Genomic DNA, 13,529 nt, shown 5'->3' on the forward strand with positions numbered 1-13,529 from the left:
CAATTTGTTGAGTAGAGTGTTGGAGGCTATTTTGTAAATGACATCGCCGAGGATCGGTAGTATGGGCCCATGTTGTCACAGACGCTATGCAATCTGGTTTCAGAGCTGGTCATGGGTGCACCTCAGCCACGCTCAAGGTCCTAAACGATATCATAACCGCCATTGATAAGAGACATTACTGTGCAGCCGTATTCATCGACCTGGCCAGGGCATTCTTATCAGCAGACTAAACAGCCTTGGTTTCTCAAATGACTGCCTCGCCTGGTTCACCAACTACTTCTCTGATAGAGTTCAATGTGTCAAATCGGATGGCCTCTTGTCCGGGCCTCTGGTAGTCTCTATGGGGGTGCCACAGGGTTCAATTCTTGGGCCGACTCTCTTCTCTGTATACATCAATGATGTCGCTCTTGCTGCTGGTGATTCTCTGACCCACCTCTACGCAGACGACACCATTCTGTATACTTCTGGCCCTTCTTTGGACACTGTATTAACAACCCTCCAGACGAGCTTCAATGCCATACAACTCTCCTTCTGTGGCCTCCAACTGCTCTTAAATACATGTAAAACTAAATGCATGCTCTTCAACCGATCGCTGCCTGCACCTGCCCGCCCATCCAGCATCACTACTCTGGACGGTTCTGAATATGTGGACAACTACAAATACCTAGGTGTCTGGTTAGACTGTAAGCTCTCCTTCCAGACTCACATCAAACATCTCCAATCCAAATTTAAATCTAGAATTGGCTTCCTATTTTGCAACAAAGTTTCCTTCACTCATGCTGCCAAACATACCCTCGTAAAACTGACCATCCTACCGATCCTCGACCTCGGCGATGTCATTTATAAAATAGCCTCCAATACCCTACTCAATAAACTGGATGCAGTCTATCACAGTGCCATCCGTTTTGTCACCAAAGCCCCATATACTACCCACCACTGCGACCTGTACGCTCTTGTTGGCTGGCCCTCGCTTCATACTCGTCGCCAAACCCACTGGCTCCAGGTCCTCTACAAGACCCTGCTAGGTAAAGTTCCTCCTTATCTCTGCTCACTGGTCACCATAGCAGCACCCACCTGTAGCACGCACTCCAGCAGTGTCTTCTGATCCCTCCTGTCTCAGCCTCCAGTATTTATGCCGCAGTAGTTTATGTGTCGGGGGGCTAGGGTCAGTCTGTTACATCTGGAGTATTTCTCTTGTCTTATCCGGTGTCCTGTGTGAATTTAAATATATTCTCTCTTTCTTTCTTTCTCTCGGAGGACCTGAGCCCTAGGACCATGCCTCAGGATTACCTGGCATGATGACTCCTTGCTGTCCCCAGTCCACCTGGCCGTGCTGCTGCTCCAGTTTCAACTGTTCTGCCTGCGGCTATGGAACCCTGACCTGTTCACCGGACGTGCTTGTTGCACCCTCGACAACTACTACGATTATTATTATTTGACCATGCTGATCATTTATGAACATTTTAACATCTTGACCATGTTCTGTTATAATATCCACCCGGCACAGCCAGAAGAGGACTGGCCACCCCTCATAGCCTGGTTCCTCTCTAGGTTTCTTCCTAGGTTTTTGTCCTTTCTAGGGAGTTTTTCCTAGGGAGTTTTTCCTAGCCACCGTGCTTCTTTCACATGCATTGCTTGCTGTTTGGGGTTTTAGGCTGGGTTTCTGTACAGCACTTTGAGATAGCAGCTGATGTACGAAGGGCTATATAAATACATTTGATTTGATTTTGATTTGATTTGATATCTCTCTGGTCACCCCCAAAGCCAAACGAACTGCAAAAATCACTGAAGTTGGAGACTCATATCTCCCTCACTAACTTTAAGCACCAGCTGTCAGAGCAGCTCACAGATCACTGCACCTGTACCTAGCCCATCTATAATTTAGCCCAAACAACTACCTTTTCCCCTACTGCATTTATTTATTTATTTTGCTCCTTTGCACCCCATTATTTATATTTATACTTTGCACTTTCTTCCACTACAAATCTACCATTCCAGTGTTTTACTTGCTATATTGTATTTACTTTGCCACCATGGCCTTTTTTGCCTTTACCTCCCTTATCTCACCTCATTTGCTCACATTGTATATAGACTTATTTTTCTACTGTATTATTGACTGTATGTTTGTTTTACTCCATGTGTAACTCTGTGTTGTTGTATGTGTCGAACTACTTTGCTTTATCTTGGCCAGGTTGCAATTGTAAATGAGAACTTGTTCTCAACTTGCCTACCTGGTTAAATAAATGTGAAATAAATACAAATAAATAAAATGTTAGTCAGGAAGTTAAAGCTTGGTCGCAAATGGGTCTTCCAAATGGACAATGATCCCAAGCATACTTCCAAAGTTGTAGCAAAATTGCTTAAGGACAACAAAGTCAAGGGATTAGAGTGGCCATCACAAAGTCCTGACCTCAATCCCATAGAAAGTTTGTGGGCAGAACTGAAAAAGTGTGTGTGAGAAAAGAGGCCTACAAACCTGACTCAGTTACACCAACTCTGTCAGGAGGAATGGGCCAAAATTCACCCATCTTATTGTGGGAAGGTTGTGGAAGGCTATCCAAGACGTTTGACCCAAGTTAAACAATTTAAAGGCAATGCTACCAAATACTAATTGAGTGTATGTAAACTTCTGACCCTCTGGGAATGTGTTGAAAGCAATAAAACATGAAATAAATCATTCTCTCTACTATTATTCTGACATTTCACATTCTTAAAATAAAGTGGTGATCCTAACTGACCTAAGATAGAGAATTTTTACTAGGATTAAATGTCAGGAATTGTGAAAAACTGAGTTTAAATGTATTTGGCTAAGGTGTATGTAAACTTCCGACTTCAACTGTACATGCTCAACTCTTATGAAAATTTAAGCTGCTGCTCTTGCTTATCAAATCTCTCGCTACTGCAGCATCGCGTTCGGATCTGTACGTGTCCTTCCAGACAAGTCAGTTAGAATTTCACATACCTGAGACCCGTAACAATCAGATCCGACCCAGACCTGTGACATTTTTTTTAAATCTGATCTGGACCCGATGGGTATTTGGGTACAGGTAGATTCCTGAAGATCTCTACTATCAAGTATAAAAATGGAAAACCGTACTTCAGTAGCTCAGAACGTGAAACTGATTAGAGTAACATGGCGTTTGAAGGAGTTGAAGAGAGAGAGAGGATGATGTTTAATAAAATGAAGGAGAGGATTTGGAGCTGCATGGTGTGGAGGTTGATGTCTGTGAAGAGCAGGAAGAAGGAAATGATGACAAAGATGATTCTGGCCCAGTGGGAATGTGATTTTATAATTTTTTTTGAGAGAATGTATCCTTGCCTTCAGGCTGATTCAGATTTGGTGTCAAGTTGGGTGGAGAAGAGTTTGGGGACTGTTGAGTTGTTGAAAGTAATTTGAAGTGAACTCGTGATGAGCAGCCACTCCACACCAACTGCCTTGGGACATGAACTGTGACTTGCTTTGCTGTTCGGATCAGGGCGCTGTTGAAAGGAGTGATAACTGGGGTTGCATTGTGTTGAGGAGGATCAACTGAAATTAAAGATTCCCATGTCTGTGACGCCCACCGTTTGGTATGACGCAGACCCGGTGGAGAGTGTGTTGAAACAGAGAAGACACTGTCTGTCCTGCTGAGTTTTGATGCAGAGGCTTATGGTCATGTTGTAGCCATGTGTAGGAGGAAGATTCCTAGATGTGAGAAGTGTGCATAAGACTGTAGTATTGGTGGAAAAAGTTGTGAGTGTTAACTGTAGGAGTACTCATGGTGCTGGAGATCAGAAGTGTCCGGTGAGGGAAAGGCAGGTTGAGGTTGCCAGGGTTATAGTAGTACAGAAAGTGTTGTACGCTGAGGGACTGAGGACAGTAGTAGAAGAACATGGGTCCAGGTTGAGGGATCCTAAGAGGCTCCCATAGAGTAGGCATAGGCATATAGAGAGTGATAGGATTAACATGTGCGTCAGTAAGGTTGGTTTCTTAGTGTTCAAATTGATGTGGTGGCAGCAGCAGACAAGTTCTTGAGTGAATAAGATTGAGTTACAAGGTGTGTTGAATGATAGTGTCCCGTCCTCCTAGGCTGCCGGTCTGGTGTAGGATCAGATAGGGTAGTGGAATCGTAGTGACGTTTTAATGGGTGTAGGATTAGTTGGTAGGGTAACTTTTCTTCCCTTTTACCTGTCCTCTTTCCCGTTGCTTTTTTTTGTCACAACATGTGATGAATTAACACTCCAGGACAACAGGCGGAAGCACAGGGCTAGATTAGAGAAATTGATAGGGAGGCCGTGACTGACCTCACACTCCAGCACGTAGGTGGCGGTGTATGCACCTTTTAGTTGGTTGCGATCCACCAATACAAATTTAAAAAAGAAGATGGAGTGGGATGCTTCGCTTCCTTTTCTGTCTCTGGCTCAAGCAGCTCAAAGAACAAAGGAATGTTTTGAGGCAAAGAGGGTTTGAGCCATAGAGATCCTATTAAATTACTTGAGTTACAGAATGGGGTCAAAATGCCAGCCCTACTCAGAGGTAATAATAAGGAATTCCCCTCGAACGCACCCACAAATTGGGGAAAACAAACATTCTTTCCCATTGACCCCCAGTGTAAAAGAGCTAACTTGGACGTAGATTTTTTTGTTATACAGAAATAACAAAAAATGCCGAAAAGCTGCTGTGTTTGTTCAAAAATACCGACCTACAGTTCGCAATGCTCCGACTTAGGGAAATATAGCCTGAAAGAAGAGCCCTATGGCTTCAGACTATTCAGCGTGGGAGAGTGGGAAATTGTGGAGACCCGATTTCCAAGTAGGCTACATGTAGCTATGTGTGTGGAAAACATTTCATCACAGGTAAGACATTTAACTTGTTTAGTATAGTCTGTTTGTAACTCCATTTACTACTGTTAGTGGCATCTGTTTAGTCCGTTTATTTTGTGTTGTTGGTCTTGGCTAGCTTATGTTCTGGTCGGTAGCTAACTAGCACAAACTCTCACATGGATGCTATCACCATCATGAAAACGGGCATGAGGAAAGCCCTACAATATTACGTAGTGAGAATGTTCGGGAATAGGCAATGTTGAAAAGTAATCTTTAGGAATGTTCTTAAATGTAGTTCTGTAATTGACTTTAACAAGCAGACAACAAGAACATTGTGTTTGAAAATGGTCACATTTTTGCTGTGAGCCAATGGGCTGACCATGGGTTGTTTCCCCCCAAGGCGGGCGGGGCCACAACGTTCTATTTAATATCGACTGTGCAATGTTCATTCTAAAAGCCAATTTATTCTTGATCCGAAAATGTGGTCGAAGGCGCCATATGGATGGTGTGATGCAATTTCGGAGCCTCCGGAGGCATGCAGAGGACATATTGAGCCTGTACCGCATCGCTTTGCACCTCCTAAAATTTTGTAACAATAAGGAGGGCTCTGCATGCAGTAGCTCCGCATTGACATGATTGGTTGATGGTAGGTGAGTGTGGGAGGTCCTGTATTATTCAAACTCACTTCCTTGACAACTTCCTTCACAACAGCTCTGCGCTGCGCCGCAAAGCAAAAGAAGTATGAATACCCTGATTTCTGCAGAGGCCATATCAGTGCAGTAACTGTTGACGACTGTGGTATTTTGGACGCAATAAATGCAGTGTACTGAGTGTAAGATGCTGACAGATATGGTAGCTCTGCTTCTAGCTCCTAAGCAACTTTGCAGTATTTTGTTTTTTTTGTGTGTTATTTCTTACATTATTAGGGCAGAATTTTTTTGGTGATATTACATACAGTGGGAAAGAACTTTTGGATATCAGAGCGGTGGTAACTCAGCATTACGACCAGAAATACAACTTTTGTAACGTTTGTCATAAGGAGTGGACCAAAATGCAGCGGGTATATTTATCATCTTCTTATTTATTGAAGGAAAACACTTAAACAAAACAAACGATGAAACCAGTCCAATAAGGGGCACAGACTATACTGGAAACAACCACCCACAAAACAGAAGAGAACTAACCCAACTAAATATGGCCTCCAATTAGAGGCAACGACAACCAGCTGCTTCTAATTGGAGGTTGTACCAAAACCAACATAGATATAGAAAAACTAGATAAACACATAGAAATAGAAAATGTAGAACATAAACCAAAAAACCCGAACCACACAAAACAAACACCCCCTGCCACGCCCTGACCAAACTACAATAACAAATAACCCCTTTACTGGTCAGGACGTGACAACTTTCCTGAATTTAATCCTTTGTTCGTACCCCCAGGGCAATTGAACTTATTCCAGAGGCTGCTCCAAAACACCGCCGGCGGAGAAGAGGTATTCTGAGTGCTTCTAGTCCGACTCACACCATCCAACACTTCCGAGTATATTACACGCTAATGTTCAGTCTCTGGATAATAAAGTAGACGAGCTCAGGGCAAGGATCTCATTCCAGAGAGACATTAGGGATTTTAACATACTCTTTTTCATGGAAACATGGCTCTCTTGGGAATACAGATTTTAACAAAGCAAATTTGAGGAAACGCCACCGAAGTACTACCAACACATTGACTGTAATACTCACGCTGGTAAAAAATTGGACCACTGCTACTCAACTTTTCGAAATGCCTACAAGGCCCTCCCCGCCCTCCCTTCTGCAAATCTGATCACGACTTCATTTTTCTCCTCCATTCCTATAAGCAGAAACTCAAACAGGAAGTACCCGTGCTAAGGTCTATTCAACGCTGGTCTGACCAATCGGAATTCATGCTTCAAGATTGTTTTGATCATGCGGACTGGGATATGTTCTAGGTAGCCTCTGAGAATATCAGTGACAACTACACAGATACAGTGATTGACTTCATCAGGAAGTGTATAGGAAATGTTGTACCCACGTTGACTATTATAACCTACCTGAACTAGAAACCGTGGATAGATGGCAGCATTCGCGCAAAACTGAAAGCGCAAACCATCGCATTTAACCATGGCAAGGTGACTGGGAATATGGCCGGATACAAACAGGGTAGTTATTCCCTACGTAAGGCAATCAAAAAGGCAAAATGTCAGTACAAAGTGGAGTTGCAATTCAACGGCTCAGACACAAGACGTATGTGACAGGGTCTACAGACAATCATGGACTACAAAGGGAAAACCAGCCACGTCTCGGACACCAACGTCTTGCTTCCGGACAAGCTAAATACCTTCACCCGCTTTGAGGATAACACCGTGCCAACGACAAGGCCCGCTACCAAGGACTGTGGGCTTTCCTTCTCTGTGGCCGACGTAAGACATTTAAGCATGTTAACCCTTGCAAGGCTGCCGGCACAGATGGCATCCCTAGCCGCATCCTCAGCGCATGCGCAGATCAGCTGGCTGGAGTGTTTACGGACATATTCAGTCTCTCCCTATACCAGTCTGCTGTCCCCACTTGCTTCAAGATCTCAACCATTGTTCCTGTACCCAAGAAAGCAAAGGTAACTGAACTAAATGACTATCGCCCATAGCACTCACTTCTGTCATCGTGAAGTGCTTTGAGAGGCTAGTTAAGGATCATATCATCTCTACCTTACCTGACACCCTAAACCCACTTCAATTTGCTTACCGGCCCAATACATCCACAGACAATGTATTCACCATCGCACTGCACACTGCCCTATCCCATCTGGACAAGAGGAATAACTATGCAAGAATGCTGTTCATTGACTATGGCTCAGCATTCAACACCATAGTACCTCTAAGCTCTGGGAGAGTGGTGCAAGGAAAACAACCTCTCACTCAATGTCAACAAAACAAAGGAGCTGATTGTGAACTTCAGGAAACAGCAGAGGGAGCACGCCCCTATCCACATCGACGGGACTGCAGTGGAGAAGGTGGAAAGCTTCAATTTCCTCCGCGGACACATCAGTGACGATCTGAAATGGCCTTCACCACACAGACAGTGTGGTGAAGGCGCAACAGGGCCCAGTTGCACAGGGCAGGGTTCAGACCCAGGGCCCCAAGCTTAATGATGAGCTTGGAGGGTACTATGGTGTTGAATGTTGAGCTGTAGTCAATGAACAGCCCCTCTTCAACTTCAGGAGGCTGAAGAAATTTGAGACCATCCTGTCGGGCTGTATCACCACCTGGTGTGTGAACTTCACCAGCTGCAGGGCTCTCCAGAGGGTGGTGCAGTCTGCTTAACCCATCACCGGGGGCAAACTATCTGCCCTCCAGGACACCTACAGCATCTGATGCACCTGTCCAATCAATTTCATTTATCACATGTGGACTCCAATCAAGTTGTAGAAACATCTCAAGGATGATCAATGGAAACAGGATGAACCTGAGCTAAATGTCGAGTCTCATAGCAAAGAGTCTGAATACTTATGTAAATAAATAAAGTATTTCCATTTTATTTTTTATAAATTTAGCATTTTCGCTTCGTCATGTTGGGGTATTGTGTATAGATCGATGAGGAAAAACACTAATTTAATACATTTTAGAATAAATCAAATCAAATGTATTCATATAGGCCTTCTTACATCAGCTGATTTCTCAAAGTGCTGTACAGAAACCCAGCCTAAAACCCCAAAAAGCAAGTAATGCAGGTGTAGAAGCACGGTGGCTAGGAAAAACTCCCTAGAAAGGCCAAAAACCTAGGAAGAAACCTAGAGAGGAACCAGGCGATGAGGGGTGGCCAGTCCTCTTCTGGCTGTGCCGGGTGCAGATTATAACAGAACATGGCCAAGATGTTCAAATGTTCATAAATGACCAGCATGGTCAAATAATAATAATCACAGTAGTTGTCGAGGGTGCAACAAGTCAGCACCTCGAGTAAATGTCAGTTGGCTTTTCATAGCCGATCATTGAGAGTATCTCTACTGCTCCTGCTGTCTCTAGAGAGTTGAAAACAGCAGGTCTGGGACAGGTAGCACGTCCGGTGAACAGGTCAGAGTTCCATAGCCGCAGGCAGAACAGTTGAAACTGGAGCAGCAGCTCGGCCAGGTGGACTGGGGACAGCAAGGAGTCATCATGCCAGGTAGTCCTGAGGCATGGTCCTAGGGCTCAGGTCCTCCAAGAGAGAGAAAAAAAGAAAGAAAGAGAGAATTAGAGAGCGCATACTTAAATTCACACAGGACACCGGATAAGACAGGAGAAATACTCCAGATATAACAGACTGACCCTAGCCCCCCGACACACAAACTACTGCAGCATAAATACTGGAGGCTGAGACAGGAGGGGTCAGGAGACACTGTGGGCCCCATCCGATGATACCCCCGGACAGGGCAAAACAGGCAGGATATAACCCCACCCACTTTGCCAAAGCACAGCCCCCACACCACTAGAGGGATATCTTCATTCACCAACTTACCATCCTGAGACAAGGCCGAGTATAGCCCACAAAGATCTCCGCCACGTCACAACCCAAGGGGGGCGCCAACCCAGACAGGAAGACCACGTCAGTGACTCAACCCACTCAAGTGACGCACCCCTCCTAGGGACTGCATGGAAGAACACCAGTAAGCCAGTGACTCAGCCCCTGTAATAGGGTTAGAGGCAGAGAATCCCAGTGGAGAGAGGGGAACTGCCCAGGCAGAGACAGCAAGAGATGAGTCTTCAGTAAAGACTTAAAGGTTGAGACCGAGTCTGCGTCTCTCACATGGGTAGGCAGACCATTCCATAAAAATGGAGCTCTATAGGAGAAAGCCCTGCCTCCAGCTGTTTGCTTTGAAATTCTAGGGACATTTAGGAGGCCTGCGTCTTGTGATCGTAGCGTACGTATAGGTATGTACAGCAGGACCAAATCGGAAAGATGGGTAGGAGCAAGCCCATGTAATGCTTTGTAGGTTAGCAGTAAAACTTTGAAATCAGCCCTTGCCTTAACAGGAAGCCAGTGTAGGGAGGCTAGCACTGGAGTAATATGATCAAATTTTTTGGTTCATGTCAGGATTCTAGCAGCCATATTTGGCACTAACTGAAGTTTATTTAGTGCTTTATCCGGGTAGCCGGAAAGTAGAGCATTGCAGTAGTCCAACCTAGAAGTAACAAAAGCGTGGATTAATTTTTCTGCATCCTTTTTGGACAGAAAGTTTCTGATTTTTGAAATGTTACGTAGATGGAAAAAAGCTGTCCTTGAAACAGCCTTGATATGTTCTTCAAAAGAGAGAGCAGGGTCCAGAGTAACGCCGAGGTCCTTCACAGTTTTATTTGAGATGACTGTACAACCATCAAGATTAATTGTCATATTCAACAGAAGATCTCTATGTTTCTTGGGACCTAGAACAAGCATCTCTGTTTTGTCTGAGTTTAAAAGTAGAAAGTTTGCAGCCATCCACTTCCTTATGTCTGAAACACAGGCTTCTAGCGAGGGCAATTTTGGGGCTTCACCATGTTTCATTGAAATGTACAGCTGTGTGTCATCCGCATAGCAGTGAAATTTAGCATTATGTTTTCGAATGACATCCCCAAGAGGTAAAATATATAGTGAAAACAATTGTGGTCTTAAAACGGAACCTTGAGGAACACCGAAATTTACAGTTGATTTATCAGAGGACAAACCATTCACAGAGACAAACTGATATCTTTCCGACAGATAAGATCTAAACCAGGCCAGAACTTGTCCGTGTAGACCAATTTGGGTTTCCAATCTCTCCAAAAGAATGTGGTGATCGATGGTATCAAAAGCAGCACTAAGATCTAGGAGCACGAGGACAGATGCAGAGCCTCGGTCTGATGCCTTTAAAAGGTCATTTACCACCTTCAAAAGTGCAGTCTCAGTGCTATGATGGGGTCTAAAACCAGACTGAAGCATTTCGTATACATTGTTTGTCTTTCGGAAGGCAGTGAGTTGCTGCGCAACAGCTTTTTCTAAAATTTTTGAAAGGAATGGAAGATTCGATATTGGCTGATAGTTTTTCATATTTTCTCGGTCAAGATTTGGCTTTTTCAAGAGAGGCTTTATTACTGCCACTTTTAGTGAGTTTGGTACACATCCGGTGGATAGAGAGCCGTTTATTATGTTCAACATAGGAGGGCCAAGCACAGGAAGCAGCTCTTTCAGTAGTTTAGATGGAATAGGGTCCAGTATGCAGCTTGAAGGTTTAGAGGCCATGATTATTTTCATCATTGTGTCAAGAGATATAGTACTAATACACTTTAGTGTCTCCCTTGATCCTAGGTCCTGGCAGAGTTGTGCAGACTCAAGACAACGGAGCTTTGGCGGAATACGCAGATTTAAAGAGGAGTCCGTAATTTGCTTTCTAATGATCATGATCTTTTCCTCAAAGAAGTTCATGAATTTATTACTGCTGAAGTGAAAGCCATCCTCTCTTGGGGAATGCTGCTTTTTAGTTAGCTTTGCGACAGTGTCAAAAATATATTTTGGATTGTTCTTATTTTCCTCAATTAAGTTGGAAAAATAGGATGATCGAGCAGCAGTGAGGGCTCTTCGATACTGCGCAGTACTGTCTTTCCAAGCTAGTCGGAAGACCTAAAGTTTGGTGTGGCGCCATTTCCGTTCCAATTTTCTGGAAGCTTGCTTCAGAGCTCCTGTATTTTCTGTATACCAGGGAGCTAGTTTCTTATGACAAATGTTTTTAGTTTTTAGGGGTGCAACTGCATCTAGGGTATTGTGCAAGGTTAAATTGAGTTCCTCAGTTAGGTGGTTAATTGATTTTTGTCCTCTGACGTCCTTGGGTAGGCAGAGGGAGTCTGGAAGGGCATCAAGGAATCTTGTCTGAGAATTTATAGCACGACTTTTGATGCTCCTTGGTTGGGGTCTGAGCAGATTATTTGTTGCAATTGCAAACGTAATAATAAGGCTGTAACGTAACAAAGTGGAAAAAGTCAAGGGGTCTGAATACTGTAAATTCCCACTGTGCCCAATGTAAAATGCATTGTGAATTGTTGTAGTACTGAATAAAACGGAGATGCACTCAGACCAGCCTTTGATTGAACTTATGTTATCTACATTACTTTAGTTGGCTGCTTTGAGCAAAACTTGAATGCAATATAACCTTTTCTAGGAGTCTGTCTGTCTATGATCTGTATTCATTTTTGTTTTTCAACAATGTCACCTACAGGCAGGGATGACTGGGGCCTTCAGCAAGTAAGACACTGTAAGACACTGGGTAAGAAAGAATTTGAACATCACAGTTATAAATTCCCACTGTGCCCTCTATAAAATGCAATGTGAATTGTTGTACTACTGAATGAAACTGAGATGCACTCAGACCAGCCTTTGTGATTGAACTTACATTACTTTAGTTTGCTGCTTTGAGCAAAACTTATATGTAATATAACCTATTCTGGGAGCGTTGTGTGTGTGTATGAACTATGTGTAATATTTTTGGACCATTTGGCTTCACTGACAGGAGGAGCAATATGAGTCTGAGGTCGTCACGTTGACGGGGATGGTGATGGAGGCTTTGGTGGTCCACACAACGAAGAAGCAGGGGTCCCTTCTAGGGATGTGGAGCTGACCTGGTGCCAGTAAAGATGGTCCTTATGGAGGCTGTAAGACCCTCCCTCCTTGATATAGAAATCCTTTGACTTTGCTTCCTCTTCAATGGTAATGTTTCTTGCACCATAGGGACACTTGACCACCACTGCTGCTATGATGCCCACCAGACCATCCGATGAGGCACCCAGGATCCCAGACCTTGTGACCCAAAACCCTGACTCCTGCTCATCCATCCCTATACCCATTTGAATGCCTTGATGCCCTGCTCTTTTATCAGTTGATGATAAAAGATTTCAATGACTGATCTGAGGACCCTTTTTAGCAGTGATGGAGTAACGCGCTTGGCCTGAACCACTGCTCCATAATTGCTCTCTCCTCATGATGTGCCATTTGGGGTTGGTGCACTGTCCTGTTAGCGTATAGCCTACTGCTCCTCCACTGACAGCAACATGCCAGCCAGGATGCCTGCATGCCCCAGGTGCCCTTGTTTTTTAACAATATCTGGTACAGACAGGGAGGGTAGCGGTTGTTCTGGCTCAGGTTCAAAGAAACATGCCGTTCCACTGAACCTGCCCCGGAGTCAGTTCCTTAGCCAAGATCCTCCTCTGTGGGCTCTCGGGAAAGAGGGTTGTAGTCTTCGGCCAGGTACAGGTCTTCCACTGACTGCACCTGGTTGGGCACGGCTGGCTTCCTCCACTCACATTCCACATCCGTACGGCCGATATGAACTACCAAAATAGGCTGCATAGCTACACTCATGAGCTCCACGGAGGCATTCGCATGTGGTAGAGAGAATCCCCTGGTCACCTATAGAGACCTGCCTAGAGGAAGGATTTCGCTACACTCGCATTAACATCTGCTAACCATGTGTATGTGACCAATAACATTTAATTTGATTAGATTTTTTAAAAGGAGAAATCCATCCAAAACCACTCATTCCTTTCATTTACAGTGTTAAATAACACTAATATGTAAAAACAATATATTTGGTGAACACATGTTTTATTTTGGCTTCATAATAAGGTTGGTAGCAACATAGAAAATCATTGTGGAAATCTGTAGCTCAAGTCGACTACAAAATCCACAATGCAATGCTCTCTCAATGGGCTTGCTGGCTGGCTGGCTAGC

The sequence above is a fragment of the Salmo trutta genome, chromosome 18 (assembly GCF_901001165.1).
Source record: "Salmo trutta chromosome 18, fSalTru1.1, whole genome shotgun sequence".
In the NCBI taxonomy this organism is placed as follows: domain Eukaryota; kingdom Metazoa; phylum Chordata; class Actinopteri; order Salmoniformes; family Salmonidae; genus Salmo; species Salmo trutta.